General features: G+C 44.4%; 1 pseudogene; it reads left to right on the top strand.

The window, feature by feature from the left end:
• Nucleotides 1-4948: 4948 nt before the first annotated feature.
• LOC134810507 (heterogeneous nuclear ribonucleoprotein A1-like) lies at nucleotides 4949-6609 on the top strand (annotated as a pseudogene).
• Nucleotides 6610-9891: the final 3282 nt, after the last annotated feature.

Here is a 9891-nt window from a genome sequence, read left to right on the forward strand (position 1 = left end):
GATGAAAACCGAAAGGGGAAGAGGCATGAAATGTTGTTAAATGTCAAAAGGCATTTGGAGAGAAGTTGGGAATTGCATTAAGAAAACCACTGCAAATCTCATTTCAGACCATTTAGAGATATGCCCCCTGGGAACTGCGAGCTCAGGCTGTTTAGCATCAAACAAATGGATCCACTCCATCCCTACCCTAATTAAATAAATCATTCAGTAATTCCACTGGGTTAAAGAACCAAAATATTAAAAACCTTCAGGGCCTACTCTTGCCAAATATGTCAGGGATCGTGTGTGCGTGTGTGTGTGTGTGTGTGTGTGTGTGTGTGTGTGTGTGTGTTCTGAGACACCACTACTGTTAAATAGGCAGAGCTAAGACTTAGGGGACTGGCAGATTATTGCAAAAAGGGCACGGGGCAGAGGGACTATGTTGTGAGCCTGCGAAAGAAGTTTGTGTGGGGACTGTGGGCAGTGAACGCGTTGGGAACAATATGGAAAACTGGGAGCTGCCTTGGAATCCACAGGGCCGGGTAAGAGAATGTCCGAAAGAAAAATGAGCAGGTGCGGGATGTGCGCAGAGTCGGAGAAGAGTCCAGGGCGCCCGGAGTGGCTCCAGGAACGACGGAAACCCCTCAAGACTTTTGGGGGCGGTGGGTACTAATAGAACCCAGTGTCCGGGGTGCGCCGGGGAGGCTGCGAGCGCGGCAGGAGTGGGGCGCTGGAGGGTGAGGACGCGGGAGTGAGGTAGCAAAGCCCGGGCCGGGCAGGGGCCTCCCAGCTGGGCCCGGAGGCAGCAGGGGGACAAGGGCTAGGAGAGGGCGTGGCGGCGGCGCAGCGGGAAGCGAGGGGCATCCGGACACTCACCCCGTTGGCCACGGCCATCTGCCCCACGATCTCGATGGCCGTCCTGCTAAAGCACCTGCCGTCGCTGCCCACCACCATGGTGCAGCCCTGACCGTCGCGCAGGTCGATGGACGACAGCACGCTCTGGATAAAGTCGGGCAGGTAGTTGCGCTGGCCCTCGAAGAGGCCGGTGGGTCGCCGCAGACCCCCGCCGCCGGCCGGCCGCCGGTCCTTGTAGGGCGCGGTGGGCACTGTCAGCACCGGGATGGGGCTCCCCTCCGTGGCGCCTCCTGGCCGGTCCTGCTGCGGCTCCCGGGGCCGGAGGGAATCTGCAGCCTGCCGGGGGCCTCCACCAGCCTGGCCGCGCGCCGGGACTCCGCCTGCGCCCGGGCCCCCTCTCCAGCAGGGCCGCGCCCTGAGCCCTGCGCCCGCCCGCCTGGGGACCGCCCGCCCCTCCTCTCCGCGCGGCCGCTCGCTGACTCCCTCGGCGGAGATTGCTTCTGCCTTCCTGTAAAGTTTTCTCCCACCCACCTTCTCCGCTGCCAGACCGCCCGAGGTGCCCTCAGTTTCTCCCCAAGTTGGACTCACTTTCGGGGTGTCCCAAAGGCCTGATTCCAGGGCCTGCTAGCCCGACCCTGGTGACGCCTCCACCCGCGCCTGGCCCCAGCCTTCACTCGCGATCGCCGCCCTCCGGGGCACACCCTCCGCCAGAAAACAGCCGGCGGGCGGCGAGACTTTGGGCAGAGTCCGGGTTCCTCTCCGGCGCCAGGCCCGTCTCCCTGTCTCCCTGGGAGTGCGCAGCCTACACGCACCAGTTTCTCTTTAGAACAAGGACGGGGAGGGATTTGGGAGGGGGCTGAAACCTTTTGCCATCAGCAAACAGCCTCAGCCAAAAATAACCCTGGAAAGGCGAGCTAAGAATGGTTATCTCCTGCCAGCGCTGAAATCGGAGGCTGGGCGCTGCGTGTGGGGTGTGTGTGTGTGTGTGTGTGTGTGTGTGTGTGTGTGTACCCTCCCACCCCGACCATTTGTTGAAGGGAATCACCACTGTCAGACTCCAATCCAACAGTACCCACTCGAGCCATCCACACTTTCCCCAGCCTCCTCCAAAACAGCACACTTTCCGGTATGGACGATTCTTTTTTTTTTTTTCTCACTTATTTGTTTGTTGTGGTGGTTGCAACAGCAGCAACACAGACGACACATATTTCCCTATTCTTCTCGCCCTTCTCACCCTCCCCACCCAGCTCCTGCCTTAGAAACAGGCTTGGCCTACACTGTATCTGTCCACACTGTCTGAACTCTTCCCTGAATTAATCGTTTTCAATAGGAGGGGGCTAAATCCCTTATTAATGCCCTACCAGGAGTGAATGAATAAAGCCAAGTTAAAGGAGAACTGGGTACCAGATGCTGTGCTAGTTTCCTTTGCATGGATCCTTTCATTCTGCTGGAGCTAAAGATGTTCGGCCTCCTCTCCATAAAACGCACCCAAACTCCAAAACCAGGAAATTCTCCATAGAAAATAGGAGTGAAGAGAGAAAAGTCTAACAGGATAAAACCCAAAGCAGGAAGAAAGTTCTGTCTCCCATTTCTCTCAAGGAATTTTTGGACCCACCAAGGCTACTGTCCTGAAAGATCCTGCTGCTTCTCCTTCCCCATATATTGTCCACTTCCTGAGAGTAAGGCTGACTTGCCGCAGGCTTATAAAGTGTTTGGTCACAGTAAGACAACTGTGAGTAATAACACACATTGTATACTGTGTTTTGCAATTGATAAAAGGCTTTGCATCTGTTTTTTCTTTGGAGGCTGAAGAAAAGAAGAATGGTATTCACGCAGTTCCCATTTTACAGATGAAAACAAGAGGACTTTTTCTGTGAAGTCAAGAAAGTGGTTACAATGGTACTTTCCGCCTGTCCGAATTATGTATTGCCCCTCCCCTTTCTATTAATAACATTGAAGTGTGATGGGACAACCACTGAAGCCGTCAGTTGAAACCTGCTGGGACTTTTTAGCCATTCTCTTCAACATAAAGAATGGGTGTTTTTGGAGGGGGTGAGAGGAATGGGGAAATGTTGTCAAAGAGTACAATGTTTTAGTTGAGACAGGAAGAATACATTTTGTTGAGATCTACAGCACAGCATGGTGACTGTAGTTAACAATAAAGTATTGTGTATTTCAAAATTGCTAAGACAATAAATTTCAAATGTTCTCACCACAAAAAAGATAGGTTTTGAGGTGATGAATCTATTAATTCTCTGGATTTAATTATTCCACAATGTACACATATATCATAACATCACATTATACCTCCGTAAATACATAGAATTTTAATTTGTCAATTAACATTTTTTTAAAAGAATAGTGTGGCCAGTCGGGGAGGTAGGTTTTTTTTTTTCCTCTAGTCTCTACTCAGTCTCCAAGATCCCATTCCCCATAAAGTTCCTGTCACCCAGGTGGAGTGCAGTGGCACAATCATGGCTCACTGCACCCTCTCCCTCTTGGGCTCAAGCGATCCTCCCGCCTATAGGTACATGCGACCACGCCCAGCTAATTTTTGTAGTTTTTGTAGACATGGGGTTTCACCATGTTGCCTAGGCTGGTCTGGAACTCCTCAGCTCCATCAATCTGCCCACTTTAGCCTCCCACAGTGCTGGGATTACAGGTGGGAGCCACCAAGCCCAACCCATAAAGTTCCTAACTTTTTATCTCCCTGGGAGTGCACAGCCTACACACACCAATTTCTCTTTAGAACATACTTAAGAGTCTTGGCTTAGCATCCAACAGACAGAACTTTAACACTTCTATGGATCTGTGCACCTGTCTATGGTGTGGGGTTTTTAAGATCTCTTTCTAATGACACTTCATTTTGCAAAGCAGGACAGTTTCATTCCCAGAAGAGCAGGTATGGTAAATCCTTTGTTCCAGTAACGAAGACAATGATCCAAACCCTAAGCCTCAGAGAAGCCCAGAAACCCTCCAGGCCTCCATCTCTCTGCTCCTAGCACCTGCCTCTCTCTTGACATCAACATCATTCTCCCCTCTCACAGCCCAGCTCCTTCCACAGACCCAGGGATTAGGCACCAGAACCTCAGACTAGATTTTAGAGAATTACCATTCAAGAGGCAATCCTCTTCCCTTGGTTCCAATTTCAAGGTTCTCAAAGACTGGAACAGGGCTAGTTTGAGGCAATGTGCCCCATCGCATAGCCAGAAAGAACCTTACAGTGAAAAGGAAAACAATTCTTCCAAAGTAAGGGGGTGCTGATCCCCAGAGGGAGGACAGATGGGCAAACAAACAGTAACCGGGCCACCACGTGCTTCACACTCACTGATCAAGGATTTCTAAAACCACTTTTCTTTTCTCTGAATTTATATAGGACTTTGTATCACTCATAAAGGAATGTCTTATAGGCTGATAACACCTTTCTATTCATGCTTATACTTAACATTTAGGCTAGGATAATTTCCTAACCTCAGTGTCCTCACTATAAGATGGGAATTATTATAATCCCTACCTCATAAATTGTTGGGAGGATTAAAATACTTAGTAAAGTGCCTGACTAATAGAAAGGCATTCAATAAATGTTAGCTATTCATGGTGTCATCATCATTATATTTACCATTATTACTAATCTCCTGTATTGCAAGAATTACAGTTTATATTTTTGTAGACCATCACTGTAGCTAAGGGGTCTTTGGGCCATAGGTGATATTCCATAAAGGTTGGTTAAATTGATCTGTGGTTTTTGACTATGGAAACTCAGAACTCCCTCAAAATGTACAAAACAGATTTACCTGCTAAATAAATCTCTTCAAAGCTGACCCCAGGTTTAATTGAATTAATTCCAATGAATTTGTCACAATGATGGAGAAAGGAAACTTAGAGGGCCCCACAGTTGTTTGCTGGTAAAATGAGAAGTTTGGATTAGATCAATGTTTCCCAAAATATTTTCCTCAGAATGTTAGTGCCCCTCGAATCCTGCACAAAGCAAGAGTTTCATGACCAAGTAGCTTTTAAAACTCCTGTACACTCTACTCCCATTCTTCACAATGCACACTTTCATATCAAAAGTTCTGAGAGGAGATACGTTTGTCTACTTGCTCCTTTCTGCCCGTGGACACCGCCAAAGAAGCATCGTTAAAGTCTCTCTTCACCCTGCCGTCATGTCTAAGTCAGAGTCTCCTAAAGAGCCCGAACAGCTGAGGAAGCTCTTCATTGGAGGGTTGAGCTTTGAAACAACTGATGAGAGCCTGAGGAGCCATTTTGAGCAATGGGGAACGCTCACGGACTGTGTGGTAATGAGAGATCCAAACACCAAGCGCTCCAGGGGCTTTGGGTTTGTCACATATGCCACTGTGGAGGAGGTGGATGCAGCTATGAATGCAAGGCCACACAAGGTGGATGGAAGAGTTGTGGAACCAAAGACAGCTGTCTCCAGAGAAGATTCTCAAAGACCAGGTGCCCACTTAACTGTGAAAAAGATATTTGTTGGTGGCATTAAAGAAGACACTGAAGAACATCACCTAAGAGATTATTTTGAACAGTATGGAAAAATTGAAGTGATTGAAATCATGACTGACCGAGGCAGTGGCAAGAAAAGGGGCTTTGCCTTTGTAACCTTTGATGACCATGACTCCGTGGATAAGATTGTCATTCAGAAATACCATACTGTGAATGGCCACAACTGTCAAGTTAGAAAAGCCCTGTCAAAGCTAGAGATGGCTAGTGCTTCATCCAGCCAAAGAGGTCGAAGTGGTTCTGGAAACTTTGGTGGCGGTCGTGGAGGTGGTTTCGGTGGGAATGACAACTTCGGTCGTGGAGGAAACTTCAGTGGTCATGGTGGCTTTGGTGGCAGCCGTGGTGGTGGTGGATATGGTGGCAGTGGGGATGGCTATAATGGATTTGGTAATGATGGAAGCAATTTTGGAGGTGGTGGAAGCTACAATGATTTTGGCAATTACAACAATCAGTCTTCAAATTTTGGACCCATGAAGGGAGGAAATTTTGGAGGCAGAAGCTCTGGCCCCTATGGCGGTGGAGGCCAATACTTTGCAAAACCGCGAAACCAAGGTGGCTATGGCGGTTCCAGCAGCAGCAGTAGCTATGGCAGTGGCAGAAGATTTTAATTAGGAAACAAAGCTTAGCAGGAGAGGAGAGCCAGAGAAGTGACAGGGAAGCTACAGGTTACAACAGATTTGTGAACTCAGCCAAGCACAGTGGTGGCAGGGCCTAGCTGCTACAAAGAAGACATGTTTTAGACAAATACTCATGTGTATGGGCAAAAAACTCGAGGACTGTATTTGTGACTAATTGTATAACAGGTTATTTTAGTTTCTGTTTTGTGGAAAGTGTAAAGCATTCCAACAAAGGGTTTTAATGTAGATTTTTTTTTGCACCCCATGCTGTTGATTGCTAAATGTAATAGTCTGATCGTGACGCTGAATAAAAGTCTTTTTTTTTAATGTGCTGTGTAAAGTTAGTCTACTCTGAAGCCATCTTGGTAAATTTCCCCAACAGTGTGAAGTTAGAATTCCTTCAGGGTGATGCCAGGTTCTATTTGGAATTTATATACAACCTGCTTGGGTGGAGAAGCCATTGTCTTCGGAAACCTTGGTGTAGTTGAACTGATAGTTACTGTTGTGACCTGAAGTTCACCATTAAAAGGGATTACCCAAGGAAAATCATGGAATGGTTATAAAAGTGATTGTTGGCACATCCTATGCAATATATCTAAATTGAATAATGGTACCAGATAAAATTATAGATGGGAATGAAGCTTGTGTATCCATTATCATGTGTAATCAATAAACGATTTAATTCTCTTGAAAAAAAAAAAGTTCTGAGAGGTCCTCAACACAAGACATCACTTAACTTTTTTTTTTTTTAAGACAGATTCTCACTCTGTCACCCAGGCTGGAGTACCTGGCCACCACTCCTGGCCTAAAAGTTTTTTAACCTGGTGCTTCCCAATCTAAACTCACAGGGACCAGTTTTCTTAATGAAAGAGAATCAGACTAGCTTGTAACCATAGCTGGTGACACTCCCCTGCCCCATTCCTTGTATGTCCTCAGTGGACTAGGTCAGGAATAAATAAATTTTCCTGATTCTCAAGGGCTGGTCACTCCTTTGCACTGAGCTCAAAGGTTCTCTGTAGCATGGGTCACAATGAATGATAGCCCTGATAGCCTAGAGTAGCCTTTCAGCCTTCTCTGAGCCTCTAAAGACTGAGGATCCTTGGCATGAAATAGGAGCAACTGATATACCCTTGCTTCCCCTGGGGACTCTCTTGCTCTCAAAAAGGTATCAGCCATCATCTCCATCTAGAGAATATACTAGCTGACTCAGCTTGACCAGCCTGTCCCAAAATGAGAATCTGGGTAAAATAAGTATTGAAACACTTCATTCCTTGTAGATTCACAAAACACATTAGCATATTAAAGACTATGAAGTTCTGCAGGAAAAAAAACCTATTTAACTTTAATCCAACATTGCCAAGTTTTATTTGACCATGGAAGATTTTTCCAAAACACTTACAAACAGATCAAGGACATTAATCTTTCATGAAACACTTTAGATCCCCAGGGTCCTCTCCAGCTACATCATTCTGTGATTTTCTTTTTTATTTATGATGCATTAAAAGATTAATCTCTATCAGACTTCCATTTAGAAATTCACCAGAATGTGCAAAGGCAGCAGGTAAAATTGCCGAAGGGTATTATAAAAATACCCTCCAGTGATTTTTGAAACTTAAACTGAAATATTTATATAACTATATATTTCAGTTTGTATATTATATATATGTATATACACACATATATATGTGTGTATATATATTTGTGTATGTCCATCTATATCTATGTATATATGGCATTATATCCATTTTACAGATGCAGAAACTGAGCTTTAGAGGGGGTGAGCAATTGGTCCAAAGCCACACAGCACACAGGTAGTCATTGATAAAGGTAAAAACAAGAGTTGAAGCCTGAGGTGTAAGGACACGGAGACAAGTACACAAATGTTTACAAGTTACACTTATGACACATGCCTTTAACATGAATTTCTTGAACATTCATTTAGAGGCCTTACAATGAAGACATCAGAGTGGCAGCAAGTTCTGTTGGAATCAGGGGAGCGTGTTCTTCTATAATCCCCTGGCTGACAGGAAAGCACACTGATTTGGCCCATGGTAGTTATACACTCCCATTGAGTCAGGGGCCACTTCTATGCACACAGGAGGTGCTAAAAATATGCTGTTGACTCACTGCCTCTAAGAGCAGAAGAAATGCCAAAAGTATAGGACAAGAGGCAGAAAAGCACACGGAAAAATGTCGTAGGGCAGTCCTCTAAGGAAGTGTTAGATCCCTTTGAAATCTGTCCAAACACTTTCTTGTGCTGGGGAAAGTCAATTACATATTTCAAGCAACCCCACATGTCATACGAGTATCTTGTACATGTTTGCGTACTCGTGTCTGTGAACTTACATCTCAGACTTCAACTTCTCGCTCCCCACCCTTATCAATGACTGCCTGCATGGCCTTGGGCAAGTTGCTTTCCCTCTTCAAAGCTCAGTTTCTTCATCTATAAAATGGACATAATGCTACCTACCTCATGGGGTTAGTGATCACATTTAAGGAGCTAATATGTGGAAATTGCTTACACAGTACCTGTCACATAATAAGGGTTTAATAAGTGTTTGATGTAATTGTTTTGATTATTACTACTATTACCAAAATAATAATTACTACAATAATAATGATTCTTATTCTCTATATTAGTATTATCTTTGAAAATGGGCATGGATTATGTCTATGTAACCGTTTTGGCACAATATCTAGCATTATATCACATACAAATTAGAGAATTCATGTTATTACGGATGAAAAAATATTTTTACTGACCCTTAAATTCTTCATAAGTAACTGCAAAAGAAGCCATTATCCCAACACATGAAATAAAAAAAAAATTCAGTTCCTCTGGAGTTTGTTTTTGGAGGTAGCCACAGGATACCTAAATTTTTTTTTCTTTTCAGAGAGACCGAGGGGCTCACTAGGTTGACCAGGCTGGTCTTGAACTCCTGGCCTCAAGCCATCCTCCCACCTCAGTCTCCCAAAGTGCTGGGATTACATGCATGAGCCACCACATCCAGCCTACCTAAAATATTGAATGCTGTTAATAAATCTCCTGAGGCCAGCATAAGAAGGTGATGGGCAAAACTAATGCAGGTATGTTTTTCTGGCTTTTTCATGTATTGGCCCAACTTTGAAAAGCACTTACTATTAATGGCTAACTTGCAAAATTTGTGATTTATTAAAAGCAGATTTTAATTGTTTTACCTAAAAATAATAGGCCTCTGATCTGCCAAAGATGAAGATTTAATTTCTAGGTGTTCCCCACAATACCTAGAAACATCAGTGTAATCGATTATTAAACACTTTAGAACTATTCTCATCAAAGTTCTTTATTATATAATACAGCAAAAGAAAAGTTTCTTTTCTAAAGTCTTCTCTATACTTTTTTTAATAGTTGAATTTCATTTCTGAAGCCTCCTAAAAAGAATAGAATTTAGATCTTTATTAAAGAGGAAATATATTTTCCATGTTTAATTTAAATTACATTCCATCAGTCATTTGCAATCTTAGCCTACATGGAATTTTTTTTTTTTTTGGTAGTTTTTATGTTTGGGCTTTAGGAGGGGATTCCCAATAATCTCTATATAAATATTTCTAATCTCTACATAAATATTTTAACATTTCAATGTAAATTAGTTTTTTAAAGCTATTTTATCCATAAAAATAATGAATTTGCATGGCTGAGGGTGAAATAATGTGTTATCAGGACCCCTCAGTTTTGGGGGTTGTGAGTAGATCCCATCTTCATGTTCCTCCAGCCCAGCCCAAGCCTGGCTCAGGTCCTCCTCCCCCATTTGTCAGGAACCACCATCCCCAGGGATTCTATGTGCCCTGCCTGACCAGTGTTCTCCATCAGAGTTTACCAATCTTTTGTTCATTCCCTCAGAGCACAGCTAAGCAAGAGTACACTAATTTGAAAATTAACTCA

The sequence above is a fragment of the Pan troglodytes genome, chromosome 6 (genome assembly GCF_028858775.2).
Source record: "Pan troglodytes isolate AG18354 chromosome 6, NHGRI_mPanTro3-v2.0_pri, whole genome shotgun sequence".
NCBI classification, from domain to species: Eukaryota; Metazoa; Chordata; class Mammalia; order Primates; family Hominidae; genus Pan; species Pan troglodytes.